Genomic DNA, 15,676 nt, shown 5'->3' with positions numbered 1-15,676 from the left:
CCAAAAACAAAAACAAAAGCAAAAACAAAAACAAAAACAAACAAACAAACAAAAAAGCATCTTGGAAGGTTTTTGTTTTGTTTTGCATATATACTTTTAAATATATAATGGACTCCCTCAGTTACACCATTGGCTTTTCCTTTAACGAAACATCTGAGCTTCCCAGTCTCTCTCAGCAATAGTATTTGTTATTTTGTCAACAATGGAGACAATTTTGTTTTTTATGCTATATTTGTAGGAAATTTAAAGAAAAATATTGTTTGGGATATATTAGAAATGAGCCTGTGTCAGCAAGAACATTTGTTTTTCTACATTTCCAGAGGGATCTGGACAGGCTGGATCACTGGGCTGAGATGAATGGGATGAGATTCAACAAGGCCAAGTGCTGGGTCCTGCACTTTGGCCACAATAACCACATGCAGTGCCATAGGCTTAGGGCTGAGTGGCTGGATGACTGTCAAGAGGAAAGTGACTTGGGGGTGTTGGTTTATGCTCAGCTGAACATGAGCCAACCGTGTTTCCAGATGGCCAAGAGGGCCAATGCCATACTGGCCTGCATTAGAAATAATGTGGCCAGCAGGAGCAGAGAGGTAATCTTCCCCCTGTACTCAACACTGGTGAGGCCACACTTCAAGCACTGTGTTCAGTTTTGGGCTCCTCACTACACTGAGGCCTTGGAACATGTCCAGAGAAGGGCAACAAAACTGTTGAGGGGTCTCGAGCACAAATCTTATAAGGAGCGGATAAAGGAGCTGGAATTGTTTAGTCTGCAGAAGAGAAGGCTCAGGGGAGACCTCATCACTCTTTACAACTTCCTGAAGGGAAGCTTTGATGAGGAGAGGGTTGGCCTCTTCTGCCAGGCAACAAACAGGACCCAAGGAAATGGTCACAAGTTGCACCTGGGGAGCTTCAGATTAGATATTAGGAAAGACTTTTTCTCTCAGAGAGTGGTCAGGCACTGGAATGGCCTGCTCAGGGACATGGTGAAGTGTTCAAGAGACGACTGGATGAGGTGCTGTGAGATATGGTTTAATGGCTTAGTGGGTAGTAGTGGTGATAAGAGAATGGTTGGACTAGATGATCTTGTAGGTTCTTTCTAATCTTGTTTATAAGAATATATAGTTATATTTGTTAGTTAATAACAAATATAAAATGATAGTCTTAAGGAGTCATTGCTGATAAATAGTTAAGGTAGGCTAAATATTTAAAACATTTAAAAAAAATTTAAAAAAACATTAAAAAATTTAAAACAGGAGAGTAGAATGCTCCAGACAAAATTTAATTCTGTCTTGTTCACTAGAGTATCTAGTTTCTAGTTTTGTCAAAATAATTGGCAAAAAAAAAAAAAAATAAATAAATTGAGAAAGCCCCAAAGTTTCAAGAGTTAAAGTGTGCTGAAAATGTTAATGAATGTATTTTGTTAAATAGTTATCCGCATCTGCCCTTAATATTCCACAAAATGTGTTAACTAAATATTTTAAATTACTAGAAGGTATGTAAAGCTCCTACAAGATTAAATTGTTCTCATTCATAATAAATAAATAAGTAAAAATATAATAATTAGAAGGATACCATTAATTTAGAAAGAAAACAGTTGATACAAATCTCGTGAGGATAAAGCATACCCTTTGCTAATTTACCTGCGAATCTTAGTTTTTGTTTTCAGGAACTAGAAATTCAAGTTTCAAAGGGATTTAAATTAGAAATATTAAAAATGACAATCACTGTTTAGTGAAATTTGCTGTTGTGTTAAAAACAAACAAACAAAAGCAGCATGAACAAATTTAATACCTGTTAATCACGTAAAATGTTCAAGAGATATTTCTAGGACCACAAATAAAGTGTAGTCACAGATCTATTTTGTTATACTGAGAGTAATTCCAAAAGTTTATTGACGTGTTTGAATTTTATCCTATGTACTTATAATTTTGCATTTTATAGTGTTAATTAGACCTTGAATCTTCATCAGCAATATTATGTTGCTCGTATTCACATTTATTTGAGAAAAAAGTCCAGCAATCAGGCTTACAGTTGGTTGTCTCTTTTTTTCTTCTCTTTTACACAGGAGGACCTTTTTAACAGAACTCCAATGCCCAACATTCCTCCTTTTCCCATTCACTCTTTCTGTTATCTTGGTAGTTAGTGCACTCAGATGAGAAATGGAAGCTACAGCTTTGATTGTCTTTGATTCCCACACTGTGTGCATATGTTATGTGTATGTTACACCTACTATTCAAAAAGATTGGTAGCAACACTTTAGTTACTCTCTATCAATCCAGGTGTCTGTTGCAGCTGTGTTTATTTTATTGCTTCTAGCAAATGTGCTTCTGCTCCATGTACTGTCAATGACGTTAATAATATGTTCCTTGAATCATATATTTATTAAATTTGGTATTTTCTCCTTGAACCCAATTATTTCTGACATCTTTTTGGAATTTGACTCCTAGTTGCCTGAAATAAATGCTTTAAAGTTCTCAGATTGAACATGTAATTTTATGAGACTCGTGTCTGAAAGACTAATCAGGAAATGATTTATTAATTGCATGTTTTCAAAACTGCATGATGCTGTCCTGAAGTTTGTGCTGTATCAGGTGTGAGGACAGACTTTGACTGCCTATAAGAAAGAAATTTTTTATGATGAGGATGGTGAGATTCCTGCACAGGCTGCCCAGAGAAGTAGCACATGCCCTATTAAAGCAAATCAAGTCAGATGGGGCTTTGAGCATCCTGATCTAGTGAAAGATGTTTCTGCTTATGGATGAGGGGCTGGACAAGATGATCTTCAAGGTTTTTAAAGCTCTCTGAACCAAAACAATTTTATGATGCAAAAATTCTATGTGAATTATTCCTCAATTCCACTTCTTCTGTATTCAAATGTAAGTCTGGTAGCCTAAATATTCTCTCAGTGTATATCTGTACAAGCATATTAAGAACTTATAATCTTAACCAATACAGCGAAGTACAAATATCACCACCACCAAAATAAAAACATAATATGGCAATAGCTGTTATTTCCTTTTGCAACTGTTTTTGCTATTAATAATAAATATCAGTATTTATTATATAATATTATATTTATTATATATAAATAATATAATATATATATATATAACATATATATATATATTATATAATATATAATATATATATAATATAAATTATATATAATATTATATATATTATATATAATATTATATATATTATTATATATATATCCATAATATGTCCAAGCTGCTATGTAATGAATTATTGTTTTGTAGTTGTGGTTATTTTCTAATTAGGAGAGTACTTGATCTTTCAAAAGAAATCTTACATCTTGTGAAACACGGCAAGATTTTCTTCGCAAATTGAACTACCTGCAGGATAACAAGTCGAACATTTTATATGCTGGTCAATAAGTTGAACACATTTATTTTAAAAATGCAGCACACAGCTTTATGGGAGGTTTTCAGAATCACAGAATTATAGGTGTTGGAAGGAACCTTTGGGAAACATCTTGTTAAATATCCCTACTAAAGCCGGTTTCCTACAATAGGTCTCACAGGAAGGTATCCAGACAGGTCTTCAATATTTTTAGAGCAGGAGATTCCTCAGTCTCCCTGGCAGCCTGTTCCAGTGTTCTATCACCCTGACAGGAAATAAGTTTTTCCTCATATTTGTACGTAATTTCCTATGTTAGAGTTTTTGCCTGTTGCCCCTTGTCCTGTCACTGTACATCCCTGAAAAACTGCTTGGACTCATTCATTTGTTTGGACTTGATTAAGGTCTTTTCCAACCTGAGCAATTCTGTGATTCTATGATTTGACTCCTGCACTTTTTTTTTCTTTTTACATAGAGTGATTTATGTCTACACTTTGGAGATCTGTTCTCATATCTAAAAGCACTCTTCTCCATACCGAACAGTCCCAGGTCTCTCAACCTTTCCCCATAAGGGAGATGTTCCAGGCCCCTAATAATTCTTGTGGCCCTCCGCTCTGGAAGATCCCTGCATTTTTTTGTAATGAGGAACCCAGAACTGGATATGATACTCGAGATGTGACCTGTATGCAAATATTCAGTTCTATAAATCTACAGATTAGGATAAAATAAACATTGCAATTAAAAACAATATTTTAAAATCAATTGTAAATATAAAATATAACTTTGATTTTCACCTTATGGATTATTAAAAAGTTGTGGTGATTTTTTGTTTCATTTCATTATCATGTTTTTCTTACAGAATTTGTAATCTATTAATTACCCTATAACTTGAAAAGTGATTTAGTGTATAAATGTAAGAATGGCAGATTCATTATATTTAATTGGAGACAAACAAGAAAAAAACATCTGCAGGAAACAGCTAGTGAGACAACATGAGGCTTTTATTTGTTATTGTTTTGGTTTTTTGTTGTTGTTGTTGTTTCTTTATTTGTTTGTTTGTTTTAACCACACCGATTCCAGTGAAGATTTACTGTACCTTGCAGGAAAAATAAATAAATAAATCACTAGTGGAACTGCCTGAGAATGGCATGTTCCAGACACAGATCAGCTATTTTTGAGTCAGAATGCTAATCCTAGTGCAGCTATCCTACATTTGCATTTCAGTTTGAGTTTAATCCTATGAGGAAAATTATTGAAATTGGAAACAAATACGGGTAAAAATGATCATGAAAACAGAGAATGAAAAAAACAAAGCAAAACAAAAACCAAGTGGCTTAAGGAAACCAAAAGGTGGGAGCAGTATATAAGATGAATGAACTAGTAGCAAAATATCCTATTACTGACAAATGCTATATGTTTCAGGTATACTGAAACAATGTAACAAGCTCTTAATGACTTAATCATATAGTTAAAAATGAACTGCACGAAACTGAAACATGGTCATGACTGAACATTACTGAAAAGGAATAGGTCAAGCAAGTATGAATTTTATCAGAAAGATATACCAAAGAAACCAGTTACAACCACTCAGAGACATAAAAAACAAAACAAAACAAAACAAAAAACACAGGAAAATAGAAAAGTTTTATAAAAGTACATTTTAGAATGAAAAAGAAGTGAAAAGAACAGTTATATCAGTTATATAAAAGCATAAAGAGAAGAAGAGGAGGATTGTAAGCAGTGTAAAAGAGCAGTTTGAATGAAAGGAAATTATCAAGGAAATTTTTGCATGGGGTCAAAAACAAACACTGTTGATAAACACAGTGACAAGGACTGCTACCCTTCTCAAGTTATAACATGGAAATAGCAAAGTAAAGCTTGGAGACAGGATTGTGAAGAGCAGCTTTGCCTATAGCCATCCTAAAATTTTAGACACTATGATCTTAAGGGGCATAAGAAAGCCAAGAAAAGGAATAAAGTCGATGGACTTGAGAAGAGCAGACTTCAGCTCATTCAGAGAATTGTTAGGAGTGATTCAAAGGGAGTCTGTTTTGGAGAGCAAAATAACATCAGAAGTGCCGGGAGATTTTCAGAAACAGCATTTTCAACACACAAATGTGATCCGTTCTCCTAAATAGGGTAGGAAGAATCAAGAAAAGAAAAAAGAAAAAAGAAAATAAAAGGGAAATAAATAAATGTGTTTTGTTTTGTTTTTAATAAAAAAGATCATACATACTAATTAGCTAATGTTATTAAACAGTGAGATACTGGGAGATCTCAAATGCCAAAAAAAAAAAAAAGTAGCATTTGAGATATGGAAAGGAGTCAAAGGAGGAATACGGAGATATTGCCTAAGCATGCTAAGATGCAGCTAGGAAGGCAAAAGTTCATCTGGACCTCAAACTGTCAGGAAATATTTCTTTCCATATGTTAATAGCAAAGGCAGGCATTAGGGAGACGTATGATTGCTGCTAAATAAGGGTGCAAGTTGTAAGTCATTTACAAATAACGCAGACAAGGTGGAAGTTCTCAGTTCTGTTTTTCCTCTGTTTTTAAGGGCAACATCAATTTCTCAGACTCTATGGCAAGAAGAAATGACAAAGAAAATAGTGGCCCACCAACAGTACATAAGAATTGATCTTGATACCATCTGTACTGGATGTTTACAGGTTTGTGAGACTTGACCAGATGCGTTCAAGGACAGCTGAATGTCATCACTGCAAAGCTCTTTGGAATTAGGAAGATCATAGAGAACAAAGATGGTCCTAGGTGAGTCCTCCCCTTCAAGAAAGAAAAAAAGAGAAAAAGCATATGCTTACAGGAAATACATATTTACAGTATATCTGCATGTATGTATCTACAGGAAAATTCTGGAAGACTGTAGTTCAGGTAGCCTTACTCCAGTTCCTGGGAAAAATAAGAAGCTGACTGTGGTGGAATATTTTTCTACATGCACAAAAGACAAGGAGGCTGGGAAAACCACAGATTTACCAAGGGTAAATTATGCTTGACTAGTCCAGTTGTCTTCTGCAATAAAATGCCTTCCACAATGAATGGAAGAGAGAAATAAATATTTACCCACCTCAGATTTTGCAGTGCTTTTGACATGATCTCTCATGACATCCTTTGTTGAAGCTGGATAGACATGGACTGGATAAACCAACAGCAAGATGAGTGAAAACTGACTGAACTGTCCTGATGGTGGTTAATGACTCAAATTCAAATTGTCTGTTGGTCATGATTTGAATACCTAGTGGGTCCAGTACTATTCAGTAACTTTATAAACAATCAGACTGAAGGGATTTGATTCATTTTGGCCAAATTTACAGATGATACCAAACCAGAAGAAGAAGTAGATGCACTCAGAAGATACAGAGATACCGCAACAAGCTAGAAAATTTAGCCAGGATTTCCATGAGACTTTACAAGGATTAATGTGAAGTTCTGCAGTTTACATAAAATAAACATAATCAGCAGTACAGGCTACTATATGACTGTCTATGGATACTGGTGAACAGTGAAATGAATGTGAACCCTTCCCGCAATGAAGGCAAAATAATGGACTGCATTTACAATTATGTGATCAGCAGATCACACAATAAAGTTATTTCAAATATTTTATACAATAGATATTATTCATTTATATGGATAAAATCAGAAGAGACAAAACACATCATTTAATAGAGTTAATTGTAACAGTTAACAGAATTTGGACAGTAGGATAGTATCAAGAATTTGATGGAAAAACAGAATGCAAAAGTTATACATATTTAAGTGCATAGAGTAGGACCATGTTTATTCCAGACTATTAAAAGAAATGACTGAAGCAGTCCATGAATCTTTACTACTCATCAGGAGGTACAAAGGAATCAAAAGAACTAATAATAATACATAGTCTTTAAGCTGAATGAAGAAACACTAAGTATTTAAAATAGTCAATACAGTGCAGCCAAGAAACGGATCCAGATAAATATCATTTATTTATTTCACATCACAACTAGTAGATAAAGCAAAGTTGTCAGTTTTACATATTCAGATTTTATGAAGGCTTTTCTTGATGTTTCACAAATTTTTATGTCCTCTCTGTACTGCTAAGTTTGCATTCAGTAAAACCTATTCAGTTAGTATATTAAAACCTGTAGCACTTTAGCTATCTTAACTTTTTTCCTGCTAATCCTGATGGGATTAGTTCACAGCATTAAAATCTTGGTTTGGTACCACTGTAACCTTTATAAGAAAAATCAACTGCCAAAGAAATCTCCCACTGAATCACACACGGTATTGATTTCACACACTTAGAATACTAAACTGACATAACTTGAACAAAATCTACAGGGGAAAATTGTGAAACTCAGGAAAAAAAAAAAACAACAAAAAACAAAGCTTGTAAAGGAGACTGTGTTTTCCCTCCAGCTGAAAGCATGTTGTTTGACACCACAGTACCACTGAAAGATAGAAAACCTAACTATAATAAAAAGGGAGAGAACACTGATATCTATCTAGAAACAGACAAGTGTCACGCAACAAGAAGAATGTGTCTGGGATTCTGCAACTTCAGTCTTGCTATCAACCATCTGTAAGGACTTACAAACCACCTTCTCCTTTCAATGTAATCATGTGTATAAGTACAAGTCTAAGGAAGACTGCTCATAGGAGCATGTGTATCAGAAATGCAAAGAGAAGAGAGAAAATGAGCTTCATAGGAAGCCAAGGAATTTCTGTGTCTTTGTATTTAGAAAGAATATCCTATCTGGGGGATCCATTAAAAAGCATCAAATATTATGGGCTAGATCGTAACACTTTTTACTGCAGTACCTTTTGTTACCTTTGCTTATATAAAACAGCTGGACATATCTGACATTATATATACTTATGTTAACATATTTTTGTTTGTTTTGTTTCATTTTTAATCAAAAAATAAAACTACATATTCAAGATTGATTTAATAAGTAAGATATTCAGTGAACAAATTCCAATGTTACTTATACACCCCACAAGCAGCACTCCACAGAAGAATTCAGCTTATTGTTTATTTCACAATCAGTAATTTATTTATAAATTATTTCTGAAAAGCTAATGTGAAGTGATTCAAGTGAAATGTAAGAAGCTTAAAAATCCACAGAAAACAATGAAAAGGAATTAGACATCTGAGAAAGTACCTAGACAAGAAGTGAATAAAATAGCTTATTTTCCTTTGTTAATAATCTTACTTGTAAAGAAAAGGATAACATATACTATAATCATGGTGCATTCCATGACAAGTATGCAGAAAAAATTTGATTTTTTTTCTTGGTTTTTTTTTTTTTGTTTTGTTTATTTTCTTTGAAAGTGAAGAATGAGTAATTACACAAACAGTTACAATGAGTTTTGTTCACAAATAAAAATGTGATAATTTAAACTCTAAAAAACAGAATAAATAGAGAGAAAGTTTCCAATAATCCTGCTGGAGTTCCACTGAGTTCATGAAGTTATACTAACCTAAAAGTAAGTGGTAGATTTGGTGGAAGGGGACAGTTTAGACAAAAGAAATTAGCACTGTCCTACCATAGTCAGCAAAGGGATACACTAAGTTAATAAGTAAACAGATAGATAATAATAACATAAAAGGAATATACTGTTTAGACTACTATTTTGTTGCATTCATTAGTGATCCTTTACATTCCACCACTCCTTTGTGGTGCTCCATGTTACTTAACACAGATATAACATGCAAAATTAATAATAATTCCATGTATGATGTCTTTGTTATTAACAAAACCAGATGAAATTATGTGACTAATTATAGCTCAAAAACACACAGGAAGTTTTGTTCAGTTGCCTGAACTTGGTCTTTTTACACTCTCTAGATAATCTGTCAAGCTGATAATTCAGAAAAGCATGGAGATATTTCAAATATTTTGTGGTATCTTAGACAGTAGTCTACATAAAGACTACTGAACTGAGTCTTTAATTATCATATCCTAAAGCAAACACTAGCCACATCTGCTTAGCTGAAAAGATCTCTGGACTCTATTAAACTATAGTTATACTTGCAATAGTTATCTGGGCTTTCTTTATAAAGAGATATTTGGATTTTAAAGCTGTTTAATTGAAGACACGTTTCTAAATAGGGTCAAGTCAATTGCACTTCAAAGATTATTATTCTAAGAAGCATTTGTGTATTTATTCACATTTTCCAAGCTTTAAAGCACTTTATGGATGCAACATGGATCGATGGAGCACTCTTGTGTTTCTGGAACAGCAGTTGCAATCAGCACTATGGACAAAACAGTCTCAGCATAATGGACTGTTTTATGTTTCCTTAGCTTTCGTCACAGTAAACATTTACCTTTCATCTGCCAGTCAGATTTCTGATTATATTTCTTATTTGTTATGATGTTTAGTAATTAGAGGAAAAAGTATACTAACCTCCTTTTAGCAAAGTAAAACAGTAATATTTATTGTGAGTTCATTTTTGCTTGTTTGGTTTTTAAACCATGTGAGCAGGTTCCAGTGGGGGGTGGTGGGGATAAACAAACAAATAAATAAATAAAAGTCTGAATCTAATATCTTTTCAGTTTTGTAGACAAGGATGTCTATGGAACTAAGGCAAAGGCTTAACAACACTGAGTACCTGAGAAAAAGTTTTCTTTATTTTTTTTTATATTAAATTTTACGTGGATGCAGAATCACAGAATCACAGAAACCTTACAATTGGAAGTGACCTTTAAAGGTCACCTAGCCCAACTCTCCTGCATTAAACAGGGATATAGACAGCTAAATCAGGTTGTTCAGAGCCCCGTCTATTTTGACCTTGAAAGTCTTCAGGGACATGGCATCTACCACCTTTCTAGACAGACTATTCCAGTGCTTCACCGCCCTCATTGTAAAAGACTTTTTCTTTATATCCAACCAAAATCTCCCCTCTTTAACTTTGAAACCATTTCCCCTAATCCTCCTAAAGAGTCTGTCCCCTTCTCCCTTGTAGCCCCTCTTTAGATACTGAAATTTCACCATCAGATCAACTTGGAGCACCTCCCAGGTTTTCTCAGTCTGTCTTGTAGAAGAAGTGTTCCAACTCTTGAATTATGTTTGCGGCCATCCTCTGGACATATTCCAACAAGTCTATGTCCCTTCTGTACCAAGGATTCCACATCTAGATGCAATATTCCAAGCGAGACCTTACCAACAAAGATTAAAAACCAATAACTGAATATATTCTAGCAGCTATTGTTTTTAACATGTCAAATTGCTAACTTAGTAAAAGTAGCATGTATTTTAGTTCAAATTATTATTTGCTTAATAGTAACAGCTTTTTCTTTGTCGTTATGCTTCTCAACTTTTCTTACTTATTACTCAGTCATAGAAATATCTGTGAAGTAATTACTTTGAACAGGTCAGAAGGCTAAATTTCTGATTAGATTCCCATGTCATTTCAAGGACATATATAAAGTTGGAGTCTGTGGTTCCATCAGAGTGCTCTGACATATTTGTTGCACTATCTGCTCAACAAATCTGAGAAAAAATAGCTTCAAAGAATAGTAAGGTTTATCCCACAGGCCCTGTATCCTTGAGAACATCCTTTAAATCTGTTCCTCAGTGTACTGTCGCTAAAGCTTTGTATAGAATCATTTATTTTTTTAATTTTTTTTTTTTTTAAATTGTTGTCTAAGTTCAAGAATGTCAGAGTCAACCTCTTGATATATCCTAGGGTACATTAGCATTACTGAAAAAATTTTAGCTTTTTATTTTTCTACAAGATAGACATTTCTGTATTTCTCTCAGATTGGTGGTGATATAGCAGCTTATGCTTTCCGGTGGTTCATTTGTACTAAAAGCAGGACAAAAAAAATGGAAAATTGATCTATATTTGCTTTAGTTGTAGCTTACGAACAAAGAAAAAAACACAGGAGGTGTTATATTCATGTTTCTTAGCCAGACAAAACAACTTGCTACAAGCATCAGATAATCCACCTGCCGTGTAAAAAGAGAAAAATTACAGCTCTTCCTTTAATATAGGGCTATGAAACTGCAAAGCTATTTGTTAAGTAGCGGCTTCTAAATGGTTGTCTTTTCTGAAAAATGTGCCACAAATACTTGTTTACTGAAGTGATATTTTCTAAGCAGCATGTAGATAGGGATGTTATTCTTTTCAAGCACATTTGCAGTGACTAATACAGTGGCATCTGAGTGCTTTAAAGTGAAATTAATTATGCCTCTGTACATTAATTAAGTTTCTGCAAACATCTTGACAGGATTCAGTGTTGTCAGTGCATTATGGATGAGTAATTACAAACACTGTTCCTATGTGATTTTTAATGTGTTGTTAAGAAACCTTCCTTTTTATGGTACAAAGTTTCTTGTTCACTTGAGAGAGCTAGTGTGAGGCTGATAGGCTTTAGATGGCTGACTTTAAAAAAAAAAATGAATATGCTGCATTTGTGATTAAATCCACAAATTTTACATTTTTCTTCTTAGATACATAATAATGCTAATATTTCTGCAGACACAGATATTTTTATCTTCTTTTAACTTTTATATATTGGCCAGAAGAAACTTAGGGATTTTCCAGAATTTGCTGCCTATTTAGTCATCTGTATAATAACGTGAATTGTTGCCTGCAATTAATACCCATTTTCCATTATTTTTCATATATTTTAGTAGCACTAGACAAACAGTGATAGGTAATATACATAAAACACCTCTGTCAGCCTCAAAAGCTCACCTAGCTTTCTCACAATCTGGTCTTAATTGGAAAAACAAAAAAAATGGTGTTAATAAAACTGTTGATTTTTATCTTGAGAAAATTATAGAATTACAGTATTGTAGAAGCATTGTATAAGTATATATAAGTATGAATTATTGTATAAGAGAATCATAACATGATTAGATACTTAGAAATAGTAAGAAGTTCTCAAATTTTAATTAATTGCCTTTTTTTTTTTTTTTTTTTTGCTTTATTATTATTAGTAGTAATACTACTAGTAGTGGTATTTTAAAACTTTTGTTGTCTTTCTTTAGTAGACAGAAAGAAGTGAAGAAGTAGGCATGGTAAAGGGAGGATGGTTGGACTAGATGATCTTGTAGGTCCTTTCAAACCTTTAATTCTATGACTCTATGATTTCATGAAGAAACTTTTCTCCATGACAGAGTCAAAGATGCAACACTATAAATGATCTTTATAAAGATCACTGAGAAAGTGTATTAAACGAGGAGGTGAACGTTCTCCTTAGTTGTTTAAAAATATGATGTTTTTTCCCCATCTTTTTACATGCCTAGTGTATCTGGATTAGATCGATGAAAGATTTAAAAAAAAAAAGAAAAAAAAAGAGCATGTTGATCTGCAGACTAAGTTTGGTCTGATATTGCTATGAATGCTAGACACAAACAGCAAGTAGTTAACAAAGATTTGCATATGTGTTTGCAATTGTATCTTATAATTGTTTCCACAGAGGGACTTTTTTAATGCTCTTACAACAAAGGTGTACATCTAGTTGTGTTATCAGAAAATCATAGTTTGAAATTCTGGCAGAAGTTCTATATTATTCTCAAGTGGTCAGACCCTTTTCCCACATTTCATGGACCTTCTTCTTCCCTTTGAATTTGCACATTAGTTCCTAGCTCATCCACACAGGTCTCCTGCCACACTTTCCTGATTTCTTGCTCATGGGAATGCACTGATCCTGAGCTTGGAAGAAAAGCTGCTTAAATGCTGACCAGCTCTCACAGGCCCCCTTACCTTCTAACACCCTAACCCATGGGATAGCTCCAAGTAGGTCCCAGAAGAGATCAAAGTTGGCTGTCCTAAATTCCAGGGTAGCAATCCTAGTTTTTTCTTTTCTTCTTCTATTTGGGATCCTGAACTCCACCATCTCATGGTCACTACAACCTAAGCTGCCCCCGATCTTTACTTCCTTAACAAGTCCTTACTTGTTGGTGAGAATAAGGTCCAATAACACCCCTCCTTTTGTTGGTTCCTCCACCATCTGCATCAGAAAGTTGACTTCAACACATTGCATTCACTAGATGTAAACCGAGGAAGCAGGGTTTGTTAGTGCTGTAATTGTATAGTATCACATGAAAATTAAACCTTCAACTTTAATTCACATACTATTTTGTTTTAAATAAAATTACATATTGCAAAAACTAAACAGTCAGTGACGTGCAGGTATGATATTGGGGTTAACCGTGGAATTTAAAATATCTAAAATAACTCTCTTAATTTCCTAAATACTAAATGGTAAATGCACCTGCAGAGAAGAATGAATCCTGTTTGTCATAATCAATTTAGGCTTGTATGACAGCCAGAAATTGATTTTTTTGTTTCTTTTTTTTTTTTTTTTTAAATTATTAATACTTTTGACCTTTCCTTCCTTTGCTACATTCTGAATTATTATTATTATTATTATTATTATTATTATTATTATTATTATTATTATTATTATTCTCATTTGCAAAACCAGCAAATTATTTTTTTGGAACAGTCATTTTCTTTTTTTCACATTCTTCAATTTCAGTTTGATTTTTTTTTTTCTTTTTTCTTCATTTAAATTTTGGAATAAGTTTACATAGATTAGGAAAAAAAGGTGTGCTTTTAGTCCTCAAATGGAACAAAGAAACAAAGAGAGACAACCATAAATAGCAAAAGAAAAAAAAAGAAAAGAAAAGAAAAAAAAAAAGCATAAAATTAGCTATGAGAAAAAAAAAAATAAAAATTGTGAAATATGCCTAAAAAGTTGTTTATTTCCATGAAATTTCCATGAAATAATGTATCAATGAGGCTAGTAATTATATACATTATTTTATATTAATAAGCAAACTGCATTATTTTTGAGGATTTTAAATGATGAAATAATTATGAAGTAGAATTATTACCTGTTCTTAGTTCACTCTGATATATATCTGATATATATATACATAATTACTTCTCACAAGACTCTATGTATGCTACATTGTCTCCAAGCCTGTGATTGTTCCCCAGATTTTGTTTAGTTATTATTATTTTGTCATAAAACACTTCCCTAGATAGCAAAGAGCACTGATCAGATATCTGTAGCACCTCTACGCTGCATCCTGACTACTTATTGAGATAAAACCCCTCAAATGTGATGTTTTTCTATATTACTTCTCTGAGAACTGACTGGTGTACAGTCAGAAGCAAGTGCTGCTCACTTGAAGAAAGCTCTGAGAAAATATTGAAAAATAAGATTGCTAGGGTATCATAGGGTATCATTTGTGGGTGTCCATTGATTAAATATTGAACATGAGTCAGCAATGTGTGCTTGCAGCCCAGAAGGCCAACTGTATCCTGGCTTGCATCAAGAGAAGCAAGATGAGCAGGTTGAGGGAAGTAATTCTGCCCCTCTACACTGCTCTCATGAGAACCCACCTGGAGCCCCCTTTAGCCAGGAGGGGGCTCCAGGGGGACCTTGTAGTGCGCTTCCAGTACCTGAAGGGGGCCTACAGGAAAGCTGGGGAGGAAATTTTTATAAAGGCATGTTGCGACAGAATGAGAGAAAATGGCTTTTATCTGGAAGAGCGTAGACTTAGACTAGATATTAGGAAGAAAATTTTTACAATGAGGGTGGTGAGATATTGGAACAGGCTGCTCAGTGAGGCTGTGAATGCCCCTTCCCTGGAAGCACCCAAAGCCAGGCTGGATGGGGCTTTGAGCAGCCTGGTCTGGTGGGAGGTATCCCTGCCTATAGGGGTAGAACTAGATAAACTTAAAAATTCCTTCCAACTCAAACCATTCTATGATTCTAAGATTCTGTGATTCCATGATCATAACAGCATCTGTCTGGAGTTAAGATACATTGTTTGCAAATCTGATAAATCTCTTTGTAGTTAACCTCACTGTGTGCTACACAGATTATAAAAATCAAACAAAAACCTCCTAAAAAATTCCACTTCTGATAAGTTTGTAACTATTAAAAACAAACAGTGGTATTTGGATGGAAAAGGGTAAAAAACATCTCTTCTGTCTGTTGATGATATATAATGGTCTTGGAGCTGTTCAACATGACTGACTGTAAAAGTATTTTGATATGTTTTGATCTAAAGTGATGGAATAGTAGTGACAGAATAAGTATATCTACCATAATACTGCATAATGAAAGAGATAATACTTCTCACTAACTAAATGAATATATTACTACTGTATTTTTTATTTTTTTTATTTTTTTTAATTTCATATTTGAGTGGCAATTATTTCAACTATTTTTCTCCATGGCAACAGTTTTGCTTTGAATAGGCCCAGATCTACATCTTCCTTTAATATCTGAAACATAGGTGTTAAAATTCCAGTTGCTGAAACCCAGGGTGGAGAGCAAAACAC

Source organism: Coturnix japonica, chromosome 1 (assembly GCF_054131305.1).
Source record: "Coturnix japonica strain WE chromosome 1, WE-NBRP24, whole genome shotgun sequence".
In the NCBI taxonomy this organism is placed as follows: Eukaryota; Metazoa; Chordata; class Aves; order Galliformes; family Phasianidae; genus Coturnix; species Coturnix japonica.
This window is presented reverse-complemented; position numbering follows the sequence as displayed.